General features: G+C 39.8%; 1 long non-coding RNA gene across 1 annotated transcript in view; it reads right to left on the reverse strand.

The window, feature by feature from the left end:
• LOC308059530 overlaps positions 1-21,576 on the reverse strand; it is a 107,187-nt gene that overhangs the window by 20,676 nt on the left and 64,935 nt on the right. Inside the window, exon 2 of the long non-coding RNA XR_013926281.1 lies at positions 1-12,794. This exon is cut by the window's left edge and continues 20,676 nt beyond it. This is a non-coding gene — a long non-coding RNA (uncharacterized lncRNA). The remainder of the gene's footprint in view (positions 12,795-21,576) is intronic.

The raw sequence follows: 21,576 nt of genomic DNA on the forward strand, positions 1-21,576 counted from the left end.
CTTTATTTATGGAAGGCTCAGAAATCTCCTCTTTAATAAAAAACTTGCATTTATTAAGCGTACATTGCAAAATAGTCTCAATGACAAACTAAGCCTTGATAACGATCATACCCACTTCTCCTCAGTGCCCTTACCAGTGAGAGTCTGGCAGAGACTCTGGATTAAGAATAAATCCTTCATACAGCAGAAGTGTCAACACGTATATCATCTCTCAGATTTGCCTCAATAATACAGTAAATTTCAGGACTTGTGTTTAAAGGGGAAGGGGATGCAGGGGGGTGGGGGGGAGAAGCAAGCCCAAAATGCTGCTGGCTTACAAACAGAGCTTGGCACTCTCTGGAGAGGTGTTCTGTGTGTCAGCACGTCTCATTCCTGATGTAAGTACCAGGTCTGCAGGAAACAGGCTTTCTCTGGCTGAAACACTGACTGGTGGGGAAGCTCTAGGAGAGGAATGAAATCTTTACATCATGTTTGTTTTGCTTGCATTTTAAAGCAAACCTCCCAAGGCAATGCTAAGCTAATTATTTACAGTGCCACACTCTAACTTAGTCAGCAAATACGATCCTTTCATTAATGTTCCTGTGAAGAAGAAAAATCAAGTGAAATACAAATTGTACGTTTTATCAGAAACATTGGCTGCCTTCTGCTAAGGTGACTTCTAGCTTTTTTCAGATCCAGGTTCTATACAGTCTTTAGGGCTTTGTCCTGCCACATAAATTCAAGAAAGGAGAAACATTTTGCAAGAAATTCCTCCTTCAAAGTTCTTACTTTGTCTTTGTTCCAACTCTTGTTATGAAAAACTATCTTCTCCAGAGGAGAGACCTATATTTAAGACTGAACTCCCAAACATCCTCATTTTGTCAGAAATAGTCCCCTATAATTCAAAAGCAGCTACAAGAACTACCTTGCACAGCAGCTGCCAGTAGACCTACTGAATTTCTAGGATCTTCCCCAAAAATTTCCCCAGGCAAACGACTCCCTGCAAGGGGACCCCTCTGCCACCCACCAGTCAGGGCCTGTCCCCTGCGGACCCCTTCTCCAGAGGGTGGATACAGCCACTTGCTGCTCTGCAGGCAGCAAACCTGCTTGTTAGCAATGAGACTCTCTATGTACAGCTGACCCCGGCAGGTAGTGCTGGGCGTTATACCGAGGTGGGTTGACATTGGCATCCCCCAGGAACTGCCCAGGGGCAAAGCAGGACCTCGCCATTGCGAAGGATAAGAGGTTGTGGGCACGGAAGGAAAGGGAGGGCTGGAGAGGAAAGCACAGGGACTGGAGGAAGAATGAGCTTTGTGGCAGATAAAGGCAAGAGGGAAGGGGAAGAAGTGAAAAAGAGAATGGTGACATTTTGGGTCTTTAATAAAGGAACTATTGTTAAAAAAAAAAAAAAGTGCAGGTCTTCAGTGGAACTTGAAAATGTCAGTCACTTAAATGTTACTGTACTTGTTACCATGAAAGATGAAACAAACTAAGAGGTTCATCTCTCTCACTCCTTTTAGAACTTGTCACTTAGATTCAGCTAAGGCAATTTATGATATCATAATTAAGATTTTAATAAACTTAAAAGAAATAAAAAAAACATTCAGGTGATGATGATCATAGCATTTGTAAATGGTACCACAGTTCCCTATTTTGCAGATAACTTCAGCACTTTAAGATTTAGATCCTAAAAAAATAAAATCCCTGTGAAAAACAAGTGAAACATCTGTCTCCGGGACCAGTCTGATCTTCCCGTGGATAAAGGTGTACTCCAAGGTGGATGCCTGGCTTTAGCTAAGAGATGGTTGAAGTCACTAGACTTCACTAGTTAGACTTCATTAGTTAAAATGGTAAATGTGTTTTTACAAACTTTATTTAAAACTCCAATTTCCACTAAAAAAAGAAAAATAAATTAAGTCAGACTTATTTCAGTAAAATTCCAAGATGGTAAGGGAGCATCAGAAAACACCAGACACCTGGTTTTGCTGTATGCACTGCAATTAACCTCACCCCCAGGTCTAAATGGAGTACTACCTCCAAAATAAAACATGCCTGCTGTATATAGGTTACCCTGCTTCAAAGTCTGCTCTCATCTATAGCTACCACAAGCTCTGTGGTACAAGATGACACTAACAGGGAAAAAACGCTGAACTTTAAGTACTCTACTTCACAATATCTATTTTTTTGTCTTCCTAGCAAAGCAAGCTTTTACTGCGTCTCAAATGCTTGTTTAACCCTCCCACACACAGAGTCTGTTTCTGGCTTCTGAGCATATACATTTGCTCGCACTGAGTTTGTATCACCTTATAAAGTGACATATCTAAAACTCAGGTCAGCTTCAGGTTCTTCATAAATATTAAAAAAGGAGATCCTGGGAAGGAAAGAGGAATATTGGAAAGGGTGTTTCAGGAAATCCTCTTAAGAATCACTGAAAATATCTTATAATAATGAGAAGAAAACTAGGTCACATCATCTCCATTTCTTATTCCTCATTTTAAAATAAAAATTAAATATTTGAAATAGTTTAACAAGGAAAGCCAAGAGAAAGAACCAAGGAAAATCTTTCATTTCAGAGGAAATATAGGTTCCTTAGCACTTGAGAGGATTTTTTCTTAAGGCAGAGGAAGGAGATAAATGGAGAGAAAGGATATCTGTAGAAGAGGAATTCAGAAGATAGGTGATTTTACTTGCATTCTGACACGTGAAGGATTTTGTTAACTTCACAGAGTCTAGGTAGAGACACTGAGGCATTGCTTTAATTGTATAGATATATATAAACAACCACAAAACACACAAAAACCCAAAACCAGCCAACCAAACAAAAAACAAATCCAAGAAACACATGCACACCCAAAACTTAACGTAAGTAGAAACATATCGTCCTACACCTATTACAGGAATGTTAGCAGTGATGTGGCCAGAGAGGCTTATTTGCTGAAATATTCTACCTCATTTGAAACACCTGCAGGGCTATGAAGCCCTTGAGCCCTACTTCCATTACATCATTTTCCTCCCATCCTTCCCACAATTTACTTCCTTTGTGTCAGCTTCCAGCTCTACCAAACCCTTGGAGAAACCTGTGCTCCAGAGCCATTGCGAACCAGAGGATGGATGATTTTGTGATTTTGGGCTTATAATTGTTTTCTTTATAATTTATATTAACGTGTAGAGGCATCAGCTGAAATTCAAACCTCTTTGTTAGACAGTATTACATCAAATACAGTAGGAGATGTAATTTTCCTGGATATTAATAAGACAGAAGTAGTAAGTGGAGAAAGAGGTCACACAAGGTTTTTCAGTGGTACGTCAGGGGAAGAAACCAGGAGTAAAATTCAGGTCTCTTGTATTGCAGCTCTGTCTCTTGTCTCCATAAATGAAACAAGAAACAAACCTTCGTTTTGTAATTCTGCAGCTTTAACTTTTGGTACTTAACCAGGTGAACGGGAATTACGGTCTTTTGTAGAAAGTTGGCCAAATACCCCCTTGTAACTCAACATGCAGTCTTCCACCAAAATGGACAGAAACCGCTTTTCTCCTGAGCTTTCAGGTTTTTGAAAATCACTTGATCTTCTGTAAAGGGAAAAATTTTATTCCACATCCTGGCCCTCAGAATTCACGCCATTCCTTTCTAATTTTTTTTTTCCTGATTATCTGTATTTCTTGCAAGAAATGGTAACTGTAAGTACAAATTTGGCTAGAGAATGCAGACAACATACTACGGTAACTGTGGTGGCTCACAGACAGAGGTGAAATTCTCTTCAGGTACAAAATTTGTCCAGTCTCTGGGAGAATATGTACCACACATTCATCCCGTAACATCTCCAGAGATGCTATGGTTTAGAAGAGGCAGGTTATAAAACCCTTATTAGGAAGAGCTTAAGTAAATCTTAAATGGTACACAAACCTTCTGGGTCAATATGAATTTTGTGCATCACATGGGTGACAATTTGTCCTGGTTTCAGCTGGGACAGAGTTATTTTTGTTCTTATAGATGGTGCAGCATTGTGGTTTGGATCTAGTACGAGAACAATGTTGTTAACAAGCTGATGGTTTAGTTGTTGCTAAGTGGGGCTTACTCTAAACCAAGGACTTTTATGTTTCCCAGTTTTGCCAGAGAGCAGGGGTACAAGAAGTCGGGAGGGGACACAGCCAGGACAGCTGACCCAAACTGGCCAAAGAGATATTCCCACCATGGAACGTCATGCTCAGTGTATAAACTGGGGGTGATGGCCAGGAGGGGTCCATCACTGCTGGCTGGGCATCAGTCAGCAGGTGGTAAAAACTGTAGTGTGCATCACTTGGGTTTTGGGTTGGTTTTTTCCCCCTTGGATTTTATTCCACTCTCTCTCCCTCTCCTATTCATTACAACTATTATTGCTGCTGCTGTTAGTATTATTTAATTTAAATTATTAAGCTGTTCTTAACCCAACCCACAGACTTTACCTTTTCCCAACTCTCCCCATCCCACCGTGAAGGCGTGAGCAAGCAGCTGCATGATACTTAGTTGCTGGCTAGGGTTAATCCACAACACAAATAATCTTATCTTTTTGATGGTATGAAATGGATCCCACTCCTAGAAAATACAAATTTTAAGCATGGCATTATTTTCCCTTCTTTGCTGGCAATCAATATTTTTTTTTATCAGCCTTACACAAAATATCAGGAGTATAGCAGTCCTGTAAACAATCAGATACATTTGTCTTTATATGTATTTTTTTCTGTTAAGCATCTCTTCACCCTTCATTTAACGTCTTTGGTCTTTCCTAGGTCAAGCAATGATAAGGTAAATTAAAAGAAAAAACAAAACAACAAAAACAGGACCAAAAAAATTCCAAATCTTTAAATTTAATAGAAAATAATTGCTACAAAAATTTGTATGTTTGAATAAAGCAAAATGTATACATAGATGAAACCACCAGATTGCTTGTTTATTATTGGCATTTGGTATTCTGGATGCCAGAAATGGATGATTAGAAAAGATGTACAACTCCCCAGACTCACATAGCCACATAGCTATTACACATAAATGCATTTGAAACCAGGAATTTTAAAAAAAATAAAAATTGGGGAATAATCATCATTAGCTAACACCCAAAACCATTTCATACCTGTTTTGTGACATTCTGTGAAGACAGTTGCAAGAAAAAAATACTTTCACAAATACCGTGATACAGTCCACGCCTGCAATATAATAACTTTCTCAAAGACTCTAATCTTTCTATTTTCTTTGCAATACTTTTTTGCATTCCAGCTATTTAGATTGTATAGTTCTCTTACTGTAAACTTAGATCTGCAAACATGATAACTGGGAACTTTTAATCCTTTCTTTAAGGAAAACTCATTTTCCTTATATCTGAGAGAGAGCTTGAGTTTCACAGGTCGAGTGCCAGAGTAACTTTCAGACCACCACCATAGGACCATTGCAAAAATTTTCTCGTATTTAAAATACTTGCCATTCCAAAAAGAAGCAAAGCCAATACCAAATTACTTCTTTAATCCCACAGCATTAGAAATGACCGTTACTGAGCAAAACAAGAATTAGAGAAGAATGTTTTCTGTGAACAGCACAGATGCTGCTTACAGAGAGGGCTGGTGCAGCCCTGCAGCAGCCACCTCACCTGGCTGGTCAAGGACCCTGCTGGGGCCCATCAGAAGAGGCAACAGCATCTCGCTGCTGTACATGCTGGGCTCCTTCTCACAGCAGCCCTTCTCCCATGCGGTCACAGAAGTACTTGGTGGCTCAAAGACTTAGACACGTGATTAAACACCTACACAGGAGGTAACATGCTGTACTGGTTGTGGCTGGGATGGAGTTAATTCTCTTCAAAGTAGGCCATACAGGGCTATGTTTTTGATTCCTAACTAAAACAGTGTTGATAACATGTTTCAGTTATTGCTTATACAGCGCCAGGGCCTTCTCTGCCCCTCACCCCACCCCAGCAGCCAGCGGGCTGGGGGGCACGAGGGGCTGGGAGGGGGCACAGCCGGGACAGCTGCTCCCAGCTGGCCCAAGGGGGATCCCAGCCCACACAGCATCATGCTCAGCGTATAAAGCTGGGGAAGAAAGAAGAAAGAAGGACATTCAGGGTTATGGCATTTGCCAACTCAAATCACCGATAGGCGTGCTGGAGCCCTGCTTTCCTGGGGATGGCTGGACACCTGCCTGCTGATGGGAAGCAGGGAACTAATTCCTTATTTTGCTTTTCTTGTGTACCCAGCTTTTGCTTTACTTATTAAACTGTCTTGATCTAAGCTCATGATTTTTCTCACTTCCATCTTTCCGATTCTCTCCCTCATCCCACCTGAGGGGGAGCAAGCAACTAGATGGGATGGAGCTGCCCACCGGGGGCAAAGCACGATGCATGCCATAGCCCAGTAACCAACGATGTGTACAAGCCAGATGATCCACAGAAAGGCAGTTACCCACCCCGTGGGACGCAGCAGACAAGCTGCCAGGCCACATTAACATCTCCAGCTCGAGTCAGGTCATTTTACAAACACTCTGGAAGCCAGAGCCAAAAAAAGCTTTGCTTACCTCAAAAGGAGGTGCTAAGATCACAATGAATAATATTCATGAAGACGTGTTGGCCCAGATCAAAATAGCACCAGTGAATCAGCAAAGCATATGAATGACCGGTTGTGAACTATTCTGACAGAAGATACATCCCCGTAGGGAAAGGTCACACCTTCAGCCACCTCTCCTTTGCTTCAGCCAACAACTCCCGTTACCAGGCAGAGCATCAGGAGTCATCCTCAGTGCTGCTCCCGAGGGAACAGCATCCCCCATCATCTCTGAGGGAAAACAAATGACTCTGGATACAAAATTCATAGGTGCCTCTAGTAACCCAGCAATAGAGAGCCCTAAGCAAGCAGCACCCTGTCCTATTCAATAAGAGTAATAATAACTACTGCTTTTGTAGGAAATGAGAAGCATAAATTCATATAGTAAGTATTGTTTGGGATGAATAATTCACCCAGCTCTAATTATGAGTATAGCGTTCTGAAACACTGTTCATGAACGGCATCCCGTAAGCCTCCGATAGCAGCTGAAAAAGAAAACGCTATCTGGTGTATTTAAGTGCTAAACCCTACATTAATAACACCAAAATAGGAACTTCCCCATCTATCTATTTAGTTCTACAATGTATTTTATACATACGGAACTGGAAGATGACCTAGCAATAAAAGGTACTGGGATACAGAAAAATTCAGACACTTTCTGGGGAGGTCACCTCTTTTCCCTGGTCCTGGGTCCCCTCCGTGATAGAACTGCCTGTCTCTCTACCCAGGAGAGAAAATATTTCATAAAGGAAAGAGGATCACGCAGAAAGAGGGGATCCAACAAGAAAATATAAGCACCAAGAAATGTCAAACTCACAGTAAGTATAGAGTAACTAAACAATTAAAATAAAATAAAAACCCAGCATCACTAACATAAATCATTATAAATTACAAGGCTTAAGTAATTTTTTCTTTTATCAAAATGTGCAGTCCTTTTATATTTCAATACCGTGAAACAGCTCTTAAGAAAATCCTGTACCACTGTTGCTTTTCTCCCCCTTTCTACTGCCGTGACTTCTGTGGGTAGAATAGCAGAGAGTGTTGATTTTGGGTGCTACTAAGAATCATTGCACCACTGTAAGTTATAGTTTAAATTCCAAATTGGGCCACACGTCACAGAACCAACATAGAAAAATACTCCATATTTATTTCTACTTTTTCCTAATATTAACATTATTTTACCACTAATAATACTAATTGTTTTTTTAATAACTTCTTGTAACAATTTTTGGTAACAGTGAAACAGCAAGAACTCCTGCATGCTGCTTACGGCCAAGAGTCCTTTATCGATCTCATGTCTAATCATGGCTCTGAACTGCAGATAGCAGCAGTGTGAAATGTTACACATGAAATCTTAGTCTGGATGAAGCCTGACTACATTTGTCATTGTAGTTATGATAATTATCTTCACATTTTTATTAACTTATTTAAAACTTACATATACCGAGGGGAGAACACAGAAACCCTATAACTTACACTGTGAAACCAGAGTAATAATAGCTATTAGCGCTGTTAGCATTTAACAAAACAGATAGGCTAACATCATGGACATATAAAACATTGTAGGAAAGAAAAGGCCATTATAAAGGAGATTTATTTTTTTTTAAATCTAAAAAATTTTCGGTAATTTGACTTTTCATTGCAGCAGGTTCAATTATTACAATATTACGTTCACAAGACGCATCTTTCATATTTTTTCTTCAATTTTACTGGAAAAAAAAAAAATCCCAGTAGGATAAGTACCTATGACAGTATGTCATATGAAAAGACATGTTAATGTGGGCCATACAAAGAACATCTATATATAACATCTGATCCCATCTTCCTCAGTTCCACACCAAAAACTCTATCTATTGTCGCTGCCAGTTTTAAAAGCTTGCAAAGCAGTTCAGTGATGTGTCTGGATCAAAGCAAAACTACAACAGCTGAGTACTCATGCAGGTTATACACCTGCTGAAATTATAAATACTTTTCCCCCTAATGCATTACAGGTGCGCTGTGACTGCTTTTCTTGGGTGGGGGGAGGGAGTGCAGGGATAGGGTTGTAGTTTTAGAAGAGCATACCTCAGATATCTTATTTTCTCATTAAACTATGACTAATTGCAGTACATAACAGATGCAGCAATATAACTTTGGATAACGGCTTCACCAATACCACATACGCTCTTTTATACTTTTAATTAGCACTTCCTTCCAAAGTATAATGCGATGAGATTATTTGAAAGTGTGGAAGTCCCACAAGACCCTGCGCTGTATCATTCTGTGCAATTCCCTGTTTACATGAATTCTCCATCTCCAAGACGTATTAACAGCCTCAGGCCTCCTCCATTAATGTGTAAAATGCATCGCCAGTTGCACGAGGATCAGAGAGGCAGAACAGCTCTTTAAGCGATTTGCCTAGGCTTTCTTAAAATCTTTTCAACTAGTATTGCTTATGAAGCAACACTGAACATATAGCACCTGCTGGGCTCACAAATGTTAGATTTGGCATGTGGGTACTGGCCAGCCCCCTTCTAGATTGCTTTAGGTAGATCTAACTTTTCAACCATGCCAGCACACTCCTTCAGTCTGTAGTACTTGTAATTACGTTATAGACCAGTCCTTAGATTACATTATAGTAAAACAAGGCCATGAAATGCCCACATCACAACTCCACCTTGACCAGCATGACTGATTTTAAGCGTCACTTCATGTGGGTTAAGTACTACAGCAGGATCCCTCCTAGATTAAAAAAGAAAAAAAGAAAAAAAAAAAAAAAAAAAAAGAGAAAGAATTAAAAAAAAGGTCTAATATATCTAATATACAGATCTAATATACAGGAAAGAATTTAAAGCATATACTCTGCATTTAGGATCCTGCATTTAGGATCATCTGGATGACCTGACCCCAGGAAGCCTCTGTGTATGCTGAATCCTCAGACCCTGTCCAGATTGGCCTGGCACCAAATGCACAGTGAAGCCTGGAACTGGGGAACTCCTGCTGGAAGCAATGACAGAAACCTCACCTGTGAGTTGCTGTACGGAAGGAGTGTTTTCAGCTGTATGAAACAGGTGTGGAATATGTTTCTGACTCTTCTTTCCACCAGCTTTTGCTAACACAATTTGCTAGTATTTAATAGTAAGTCCCTTAAATTTAATTATTACATTAGTAATGAAACAATGAACATTTAGTTGGACAGACTGCGTAGTATTTTAGCTTTTCTATAAGAAAAGTAAGCCCAATTAAGCCTTCATGGTCTTCATCATGAAAGTGTCACACAAAGTTTTAAGATGTTCTGTAGATAAGAATATACAGGTTATTATCGCTAAAAATAATCAAGTCTGAAGATCTACATCTCCTACCTTGGCACTATGCTTGGGACACAGACTTGAAGAATTGAACAAGTTGGCTGTCTTCAATCAAAAAGAAGTGCCCTTATTTGAAAAGTCAGCATTGTATAGCAGCATGTTTATTTCAATATAGGATGAAATATTAACCCTTCATCTATTGCAATGGCTATTACAGGTGCACATGGTACAAAACATCGCACATGTGTATAGCTTTGCTATAATTGCAAAACTTTTTCATACCTAAATGGTTGAACTGTCTTCAAACCTGAATTTTAATTTACAAGGTATTTTGGGAGAAGAAGTAGATGAAGAAGAACTCTAGATCAGAACAACTTCTTTTGAAAATGTGACAATCTCCCTGTTGTGAAGATTTAGTTTCCTGGCTAGCTGTACCTCTAAGATCGAAGGGTTTGTAGTTATTGTGGAAACAAAGTATAAAAAAAAAAAAAAAAAAACAAACGGAAAACATCCAGCCCCCCAAAATTATGGATGGCTAACTGTATAACTGTCCTCATTGATGTTTCCCATGCTTTTTCTGAGGCTTGTGGGGACGCGCAATAGGGAGAGATGGAACCTGCTCCTGCTGGTGTGCACTGTTACAGGAGTATCTGTTTTAGTAGTATCTGTTTTATCTGCATCCTTTTATTCAACTGTTATCTAGCCCAGTGTACAGTACTGTCTGCTTATATGACTTCCATCACAATTTTCCTGAACTTGCCTTATTCTCTTACAAGCGCTTAACACAGGACTGAATTCTAACAATAATGTTTTTTAGGAAAACATTCACCTAAAAGCAAGATAAGAAGCTCTAAAGCATGTTTCCCTGTAACAATGAAAATGAGGAAAAATATTAAATAAAAAATGGTTCTATTGCTTAGTACTGCTAATAATGAAAGAAAAAACAAACCTTTTTTCCCCCAACATCATCTTATTAATCTTAGAAGATAACTGGAAATGTTTAGGAAAAGACACAGTCAATTAACTGGAATTTGTCATCTTCAAGCTCTATTCATCACAATTATGCATTAGATGTAAAAATTTAGTGTATATAGCTGCTGACTCTACCAAAGATTTTTATGCTTTGCAGAATTATAGGTAGGAAAAAAGTAGGCTCAAGAAGTTTTCTTGGCATAAATCAACTATAGCATATTCATATACAGGAGATATCCTGTTATTCAAAAGAACTAAACCCTCTTTTGGGTAACAGTAAAAATTAAAGGTGTGGTACTTCAGTTTGACAAAAAATATTTGTGTAGTCAGTAAAAGCTGTAGTCTAATATATGAAACAAATATGTTTGAGAGATGCTTACATATTGATTTTCAAAAGAGAGTAAATTACAGAAACAAGCTTAAGAGAAGTTGTTACTTTCTCTAGTGATGGGTTGCACACCATGTTGTGATAAGGGAAGTACCAGGAGCAATTGATTTGACTCTGTGATAAGGAATTCCAACAGTACTTCTTCATGTCTGCTTAAATAAACTTGTAATCATTTCAGGATGGCTAGTCAGATGTAGCTATTGGGACCAACATATGATCAACGTGGGGAACTGATGAGATAGCAGGAGACTGGCAAGGCGAGGGATAAATCGATTTATCAGATGTTTGCAAGCATAACTGGGAACTGGGGCAGTGGGAATATCCATTTCAGATGTGACAGCTTTCCTGCTCATAATGAAACCCAGCACAACAAAAACAAGATTTAACGAGTAAGCACTGTTACGCAGAACAGGACTGAAAAAAAGGAAAATTCTCCTGAGCTACAACAATGTTACTATTAATTTGTTCGGTGGCTTGGAAGAAGCAACGCCTAACCCCTAAGCCTTGCGGAGGTAATTCAAGAAGGGTAAATCATATTTGTAAATTAATTTGTGCAAAGCCTTACATTATAGTTTTACTAGTGATGTGCCAAATCTCATTTGTGCAGTGTCAGATAGGCTGAAAGCTGGATTAGCAATACCTTATCCTTGTGTGTTTTTTTCAGAGAAAGATTTTGGGGATTTCCACTTCTTTCTGAATCTCTCTGTACCTCAGACAGACCATTTGAAGTCTTACAGTCCTGCCTTCAGACTGATGCTTAGGACATTCACGTTCCTTCCCGCTCAGTTTCAACAATATATTGGCGCTAAAAATCAATATATAAGCAATTCCAAAACATTTTCTCTAATTATTTTCCCCTGAATATCTTGGACATTGTCACCTATCTTACTCCCAGCTCAGTGGCAGCATTAACATTTACACTTTTGTCTGAGGACAGATTTACACGTGTTCTTCCCAAAAATATTTCTGAGCCTGGACAAAGGCAAGTTGAGGAGCAAGCAAATGCCATTTGGGATGGGGAGTCATGAGCCAAAAGATAATTCTGTTGTATGTATGATGATTTTTTTTTTTCCAGACCGAAAGGAGCTTGATTTCTTTTCTATAGTAGCTCAAGAAAAGAGGACAATAATTTTGACACCTAGACAAACTGTTTAACTAGACGCCTCTTCCCATATCAGCTATGTAGCAGTCAATTCATGGTAACTAGTAACAGCCATCCAAGACTCCTCTGCTTACTGAACACAGTCCTTAAACCCAACTGCTAAGTTAACTTATATATACATGTTGTTATACAAAACTACCACTCACAGATGCTACCACATAAAATTATAGACAAACAGAAACAGATGAACATATAGATAAATGCATAACTTCGATACGAGGAAGAAGGAGCAAAAATAAAACACAAGCTGTATTTGTTATTCCAGAACTTACCTGAAAATAGTCCTATAAATAACTCTCATGGGGAACATCTTTCCTGAGATCTGCTACAGAAACTGCAGTATGGCTGTGCCATCAGGAAGCTTGGGTTCTGATCTTTTCCAAAAGCAGGGATGCGACAGGCATTTCCACTCCCTGCCATTCACTTGACGGGTTTGGGATGTACCCTGATGGAGAAAATGCAAATATTGAGAAATTTAATCATTTGTTTTCCCTGAGCAGGAAAGAGATATGTAAAATAACTGCTTGCTACTTTTTTCTGTCGCTTCTGTTAAGTGGCGGTACAAGCGCAAACCTGAATTGTACAGCTTAGTTCTGAAGGCCTGTTTTCCCTCTGACAAACACTTGTCTGGGTTAATTTTTGAGGTGGTGAAGTAACGAGACCATATGAACAGCAAACATATGCCAAAGGCAACTTATTAAACCAGCTTAATAAACACAATGCAAGCACACTTAGTTCAATTTAATATATTTGCTGTTTATGGTCTATACGCTGGCTGATAATAAAGCACCAAAGCAAGTCGTAAATAGAATTTCACTTAATGAAACCATATGGGGCTTGACCCTACAGGGTCCTGAATCTCATGGAATCTTTAGTGATGGGCGAGAGAAGGTATAAAATGGCCACATTATGGAAAACAAAAAAATCCCATGAGTTATAAGGCAATATAACATCAGCAAAGGGTTCATTTCTCGACAAAGAAATTTTGGCTTTTCCCCTTACAGCTAAATCCTGCTCATATCCACAAGCAAAGATCTAGAGAGAGAGCAGGATGGGTGGATTTACTTCAGGCCTACGTACCCAGGCACACAATTTGACTGTGCATGTTAGTGACAAAGATCTAAAGTATAAATTGCCACTTATGCTTAATTGCCTCCTTAGTACATCAAAGCTGCATGAATGAATTCTTTCAACCACACAGAAAATAGCACCATTTAAATACTTGTTTTAGTAAAAGCCTTGCTTTGCAGATCTTCACATGTTGACACGAAGCACTTGCAAACTAAGAGACAGCAAAAAGTTTTTCTCGAAATAGGCAATGAATGTAAGGCACAAAAAAAGTAAGAATTAGCCTGCTTTTAAGGACAGTAGCTGAGGCATTGGCTTCCTGAGATTCAGGCAACGTCCTTGACCCCTAACTTAAAAATAATTAAAAAAAAAACACACCAAAAAAAAAAACCCAACCAACAAATTCTAAATGCTGACCAAATAGTTGTCTACCTTCTGCTTTTGTTTATAAAAATATTAAACCAAGATAGCTAAAAGCAAGCCACTCTACAAGAGCATGAGTATCTGAATCTATACCACCGTATGTGCAGCAGCAGACAGAGCACTCGCCCCTTACTGCAACCCTCGAGCTCATAATGAATGAATGAATACTCAAACGCTGTGTGACCTCTGAATGGTCTATAAATGCACAAATTAGAAATTTCCATAAATCAATAACCTTTGTTTTAAAATGTATTTTTGTCCTTGCTTATGCTTCTGTCAGAGGAGAACTGAGGCTATCACCAAGTTATTAGTAAAACCATTAACGTTGCAAACAAGGATCTTGGTGTCACATTGCAGAGCTCTAGGTGATCATGGTGATAAACAAAACAGCTCCAGAATAATCCAGCTTACTCATCGGGATAAAATTCATATAAAACATCAGGTATTCCAATTTACCTGCCCTATAGCATTTGTCAGGGCAGTGTTCAAACCCCTCCCTTTCCACCCCCACCATCTTCTCTTTACAACCTGTTAAAATAACACTGTCTACAATTACAGGGTCATTTGTTATGCATGATATAATAGACTGCAAATATAAAAAGGCATTATCATTACTTTTGTCCTTTGTTCTTCCAGGCCGGAATATTGCATAGTTCTTTACTTTGACATTTATTGCTTTTAGATTGGTAATAGAATGGTTTGTGTTGCTCATTATCTTGAATGATGATAATATTAGAGTTTGGGGAGCCTGCGTTTCCTGTTAAGTAAAGTAAAGGCTTCATATAATTTACCAAAGGTTATTACTGGACAATTACCCACAATACAGTTCAAGTCTAATAAACGTTAGCCACATTCACTCTTAAACACCACATCTGTAGTATGGTTTCTAGGAAACTGCAGAGAACGATTTATGCCATCTGTGTGCATGGGAGGAAGAGGGCTGTTTACATTTGCCTATGTATATACATATTTTAGTATGTATTTTTGGCATTTATTAACAGGTGTCCTTAGGGAAAAGATTTCATTCAAAGAAGTACTTAGCAATACAGCTGGAATCCTGAGAAAAGAATGGGAGGGGAAGAGGGATAAGGTAAAAACCCATTTTCCCCTACACCATTAGAAATAACAGAGTCATTCCAGATTTAAAGTCGGAAAACTATATCAGATTTTGGCCTAAGACTTTACATAAGAACTTACATAACAGCCTAATATATTAATCAATTAAAAGGGCATGAAATTCAGAACCGATTTCATGCTTCCATCCCTTTTATCTCTGACTGTAGCTGGCATCCCATCCTGACCGGTGGTAGGACCCTGATCTCAGGGAGCTTCACCGCCTGGAGCTGGCTCCATCCCTGCTAAGGGTGGCTGAAGGTTTTACACCAAAGAAATTTGCTAGGTTGGGAATTGTTGGCAATCAAATCCATATCTGAGACTTGCAGATGTTACAACAACACTCTGTGTGCACAAACACACGTGTATACAAACTCTCAGCACTTTTTTTTTTCCCCTGTTCCCTTTTTGTTTGGTGCTCCAGTTTGCCTGCAGACATTTATGTTCAATTTATGTTCATCAGTTCATTTTTTCTAGCAGCAGGCACTTTCAATGAAATGTTTCTATTTGGTGCCAAGTAATAGTAGCTAGAGTTATTTGCCCTATGAATCTCAGTAGATTAGTTTTTGTAATTTACATACATATCCAATTTCTTCCAATTTTCATTGACAGTTTTCTCTTTGGACTTTATTTCATTTCTATTTTTGAGCTCTAACATTGTTTCGTACTTAACAGCTCTCTGTAAACTTTCTGATACATTCTGCATTATTATAGTTAGCTAGTAATGCAAAAGTGAGAAAAAAACCTTTAACTCTAAATGTTAAAATAGTCTGCAGAAGATGGAGTTAATGTTTCATGAAATAAATGTCATAATATGAAAAACATATTTTAATGGAAAATTGTTCAAAGCCTCAGATGTTTCTTTTCTGACTAACATCAGTTACTATTCTTCATATGAATCATAAACCCCAGACTGATTAGGTCATCTGGTTCATCCGTATGGCAATAAATAATTTTAAAACTACAGAAATTTGCAGTTATGATGAGCTGACACAAGGTGAGTACGAGCCTGTAAATATAATTGTAGCCAGCTGACACACCTGCGACGGATTTGCTCTCAAGAGGGAGCATATTGATGGCTGGCATTTCTGATGTTGTTAGAACAAGATAAGCTGTAAACCAAGATAATGTTCTTCCATGCTGTGCTAGGAACGATCAGCAGATGTTTGGGTGAAGCAAAGAGAACCACACAATTGCTGTTATTAGATCACTTGATATTATAATGGGTGGACAGGTGCAGGTAGGAGGGGAACACCTGCGGAGCTGGGCAGGTTTGCTCAGTGCGGGCCCAATCCAGTCACCCCTCGGGGTAAGGGAAGGCTTTCCAGGAGCTGCTGTGGGATTTCAGCAGGATTTAACGTACGCAGGCAGAATCCCACAGACCCACGCAGAAGCACTTTGCCCCCTGGGCACAGTAAGCCTGGCCCTGCATCTCCCATCGCAGCAGAACACATGAGCGCGCCTGGTGCGGGGCGCGGCGAGGCAGCTGTGCTAGCACTGATGCCTGACAGGCGTGCAGCTGCAACCACAGCAGTTTTTGTTGAAAACTGGAAAGCAGCAGGTGCTGTTTCAGCAAGGGGTGCTGGGCGCCTGGAGAAGACAACCAACATGGCCCAGTCTCCCTCCCAGACCTGCAATAATACAGAACACGTTCGTGAGCGCTTTCAAAATAGCCTAGGCAAGATAGAGACACAAATCCCATTAAAATTAAATCAATGTGCTTGTTACTTCCACCTGCTTTCAAGACTTCAACTTATTTTTAAAAAGCACAGTGGCAAGATATATAATGAATGGGACTAGTCTTTCAAATGTCCTTATCCTCTAGGCTAGAAATCGAGGGTGAATTCCAGTGCACGGCAGGGCAGCAGACAGCTTTCCCATATGACAGAAGAAATTAATTCCTCCACGTCTGTATATTTTGACCAAAAAAATGTATGAAGTTCTTCCTGTACAGCCATGTTTCAGTAAACAAAAGAAAAAGGCAGTCAGAAAATACATGTTCAAATCTAAGCAATAAAGACCCGCTACATTCTGACGAACACAGTCACATCAGAGGAACAACATGGGAATGTTCAGCTGCACAGTTTTCATAATAAAGTGTATCCCAAGGAGACTTCCCCCCCCCCCCCCCCCCCCCCCCCAAGGGATTTTTGAGGCAGGATCCTCATAAAGTTGAAGAGACTACACAGAATCTCATAACTGAGCCGTACACAGGCTAAAATTCAGCCCGGAGAGAGAGAGCAGTCACGGTGGAGCAGAGTGGCCAAGCTCAAGTCACCAAAGACCACAAATTGGGCAAGGGCAAGTGCTGTTGATGTAGCCTTTCCCCAAGTGGACACTGATGATGAAGGTGTTTTACATGCCAAGAATTTCAACCTTTGTTCAGTAAGATAGAAGCTTTGCATTACATTATTGGCAAACACCTTGCTGCTAATTTACCCTTATGCTGCCAGTTAGTTCTTGCCCATCGGGGCTTGCAAGCACTTCTATCCTTCTTCTCCTCTCTACTGACTGTAATTATTTCACCAACAACCTAGCAAACTTTTCGAATGAAAGTAATCTTGGTGCCTAAGTACATTTTCTCTTTGTCGTCTTCAGTCAGTTTTAAACACAGGTTCTACTGATGGGCTTGCATATTTATTTCAGTTTATTCATGTTTTTGTTAGTAGTTTATTTCAGTGTTGCAGCTCCTAAACCAAAGGACAATCTTTTTCAATTTGTGTGAGGTGAATTGTACAAACATCAGCTCTGTAAGGGAATTCTCCCTCCCTCAAATCTTTAAACCATCTCCCTCTCTCCAGGGCTCAACCAGCACCTTGCACCGTGGCTGCAGGGGATTTCTTGCTTTTGGTACCAAATTAGCAGTTTGAATTTCTCCTCTTTCCCCTCAAATGCAATTTGTAGTGCCATTCTTGTCCTTTGCCCATTCACATGGTGGTTTAGAACAGCAGAGATACCAGTTCAAGCCCTTTCTGTTTCCTAGGAGAACCTGCATCTACACCTCTGCCAAGCCACAGAACGTAACTAAGCTGTCGTCCCTCCTCTGAGGTGCAGAATTCAGTGCTGCTTTTTCAAGCTATTCCGCTCTGCACAAACCACTGAAAATGCCAATTTTCTCCGGTTGAATTAACGTAATTATGTCTTATTAAAAAAGCAGCATGTTAAATTAAATCATTAAAGAGCTCCAGCTTTCCTGATACACAGGATCAGCCACCATACGTAAGACAACACCGCACCATAGCAAAAGTCTGCAGCTTTACCGCTGCAAACCGATCGCAACATTGGCTTCAGGTTGCTCTGGAATAAATCAAACCACACATCCCTTTCTCGCCTAGAGAGGCCTGCAGGAGCAAAGCTGCGAGGAAGCTCCTACTCTGCTGACCACAGGATTTCAGTTTTAGTCCCAGAGAGCTTCAAAGGCCTGAAATCTGATGGCGAGGGTGCACAGAGCTTACAAGCGCTGCAGCAGAAGGCTTTGAGCCCCTGCAATTCAGCCTCCCTGAAGACACCGCAGTGGGTACCAGGCCAGCGCTGCTGTCACACACATTTTCCTCAATGGGAAAAGTCAGAGCATCCCTTGTTTCAGGTATTCTAATTTACACAGGTACCTAAATTCCCGTCTAGCAAATGCATGTAGGAATAAAAGCCTCACCAAAATGCATCTGCAGCTGCTCTGTGCATGCAATAGCACTGCTGCAACGCCAGGTTCTGTGGACTGGTAACACTGGAATTCAAGCACTGCTTTTTTGCCATTTGCTGTTGGCTTAAGCATCACATTAAAACAATAAGGGGTCCTTAATCACTATCAAACTAAAATATCAAACTAAAATACCTAGTTACACATTTAAGGAATCAAGTAAGCAAGGGTGTGAGTGGGAAATTATAGCATCCACATATGGAAAAGCAATATGCTAGTATCTCCTGACATAATGGGTCCTGAACAGGGCTCTTACAAGTGGAAACAAGTTTGCCTTCCTGAGGGAAACATTTTGGTTTGGTTGGAAAAAATAATATTGTCATTCTTTGAGGAAAAAAGTCTTTCCTGGAAGTCTTTTGGGACCCTCAGAAAACAAAAATATATATTTACCTCCTGGGGTATTTTACTGTATTTTCCTGAATTAAACATTTTAAAGTCTATTATCCTTCAGAGGTTTGGGCGTTTTTTGGGTGTTTTATTTTTAACAAATAAAATATCCTCAGCAAATGTTTCCTGGTCTCATACTTGTTGCAGAAACAATGACATATAAAGCAAGTATACTTTTAACTTTTTTAGCGTTTTGTTGTTATCTATTCATCTTTACCTGCTCAGACAAAAACATCAATCAGACAAGCTAAACGATTGTTATCAGTAAAGCAAATGATCCATCAAGCAGGCATGCATATTCAGGTCCTTCTCTCATGCAGGCAACGACTTTCAAGGGTGTCAGCTTGGGCTGCCAGGACTGTCAGGAGGAAGAAATAGGCTCTTTTTGTGTGGATTGGGTCACCCTAAATTACAGCCTAATTGGTTGCCTAAAGAAGTTCAGATGAGTCATTCCCTAATGCTCATTTCTTGTCACTAACAATGTGGCAAGAGGTGAGAAAACCAAGTGTACAGCTACAGCTACAGTAGACGCTTGAAGTTATGTGAAATAAATTCTGCCAGATATTTATTTTTATGAATGATATTGACTCAAAAGATCAATGACACTATGAAAGACAAAAAGCTGTTATTACTATTTGCTGTAAATTCTGGCTTAGGTTTTGATTCTAACCCCTTCTTGTTATTATTCAAGAATGTATAATCTGTGAAAATTAATGGAAAATTAATTATTGCCTTATAACCAAGCAAATCAGGAACACAGATCTGGTTGTCTAGAAATGTGATTTGTGCTGCATACTGAATGCAGTCCTGGGAGCTACATTACATCACAGTGAGGGACAGAAGTGGATGGTTTATGGACTTTATGCTTAAATAGGTAGTACCTCCAAGTCGACCATAAGGTGTGTGAAAGCTGCTGCATTTGATACTGCAAGACCTCCTTGAGCTAAATTACTTCTATATTAATAAGTAATGAGGGGATGGACTTACAAATCTGTTCTTGCAGGTTGATATTACAATAAAACATCTGTCTGGAAGAAAATCTCAAGGCACCTAGAACTTACCAAACCAAAGCAAGCTGTCTCCTGTTGAACATGTATGGTACCAAACCTCTCTAAACAACATCTCAGAATTGATACCATATCTGAACCATTGCATTTGCTGGTGTGGGGAGAAGGCAGGGGTGTGCAAAGCACCCTGCCCTCCCCTCCTCCCACGGTAGGCGAGGAGGCAGCCAGGGAGCTGCTGTCAAGGGATGGGAAGAGGTTTGTAGCAGACCCACACGGATCAAGGGATTACAGCAGCAAAACTGTTTTACATCTGATGTGCCAGGCTGTCACAGGTATGTTTGTCCCCTCCCTGGGTAGGGTTTGGGGGAGCACCAGTGCATGGGGCAAGGCCTGAGTCCTTCAGAAGCGAGCTGGGGATACAGTGTCTTCTCCAGCACACGGGGTGTGAAATGGGATTCACAGTGTGAAGCCTGGAGACTTCTTTCCTCAAAAGGCAAGGAAAGGAAGAGATGAAAGACAGCTTTCCTTAGGAAGCTACCTGGTGAGAGAGCGTTATGCTGAATGCTCCTAAAAATCATTATTGCTTTATTTACATTTCTCAAACACCATGCGGGTCTACAGGGGTCAATTTTCAACAACAGACTAAATCTCAGCTGTTCCTTATCAGTCTGTACAGGAGGGTTGAGCCACAGGATGAAAGCTACCTGCCCAACTAGTGATTTAACTCTGCTATGCAGAGGATGACCTTACAGATTTGGGGTCCTTAACTCCACACAGCGTATCCCTGAAAAGCTCAGACTTGTGCCTTTCTGAATCTTCAGCTTGGCTGCCAAGAAATGCAATAATTTTAGGTTGATGCTATCACCATTTATAGAGCCACAGCTATGGAAAAGACTTCTCCTGGGAGATAATTATTAAAACCCCAAAAGCCTCTATCTGAACAGCTGGCACTGTAAGACAAATGGAAGAAATATTGAAGGAATAAAGTTTTTATATACACTGCATCCCTTTCTGTTCTACAGCTGACCCATAACTTCTTTTAAGTAGCAAACATTAATAAAGAAAAGAAACTGGCAGAAGTTACAAACTGTTCTCATCAATTGTTTCAACCTACTGTAAAAGAATTCTGAGACCTGGCTTTTAATTCAATATACAACAAACAAAAGACATCAATACGAATCTTGTTCCTTCATAACTTTTCTATTCAGTTTTAATCCAATTTCCTTTAAAAATCCCATTCTTTTACAAACCTGACCTGCTATTCCAGACAGTTAAGTCTAAAAACATTGATGATGCTTCAGGAAGACAGAGGCACACAAGTCATTCTACAATTCTTAGTTGTGAGAAAAGGGGAATATACCTGGAGGAACATCTGCTTAACAGCACGAAATTAGAAAGCAGAGAAAAGACAATTAATTACTCTTTCTTTTTTTTTTTTTTCTTGTATTTAGTAGTTCTTGCTACACACATCAACATTAACTCAGCTTCTCCCTCAGCCTACCACAGCTCTCCGTAAGGCACAAAGACCCTCT

The sequence above is a fragment of the Falco punctatus genome (genome assembly GCF_963210335.1).
Source record: "Falco punctatus genome assembly, chromosome: 2".
Classification (NCBI taxonomy): Eukaryota; Metazoa; Chordata; class Aves; order Falconiformes; family Falconidae; genus Falco; species Falco punctatus.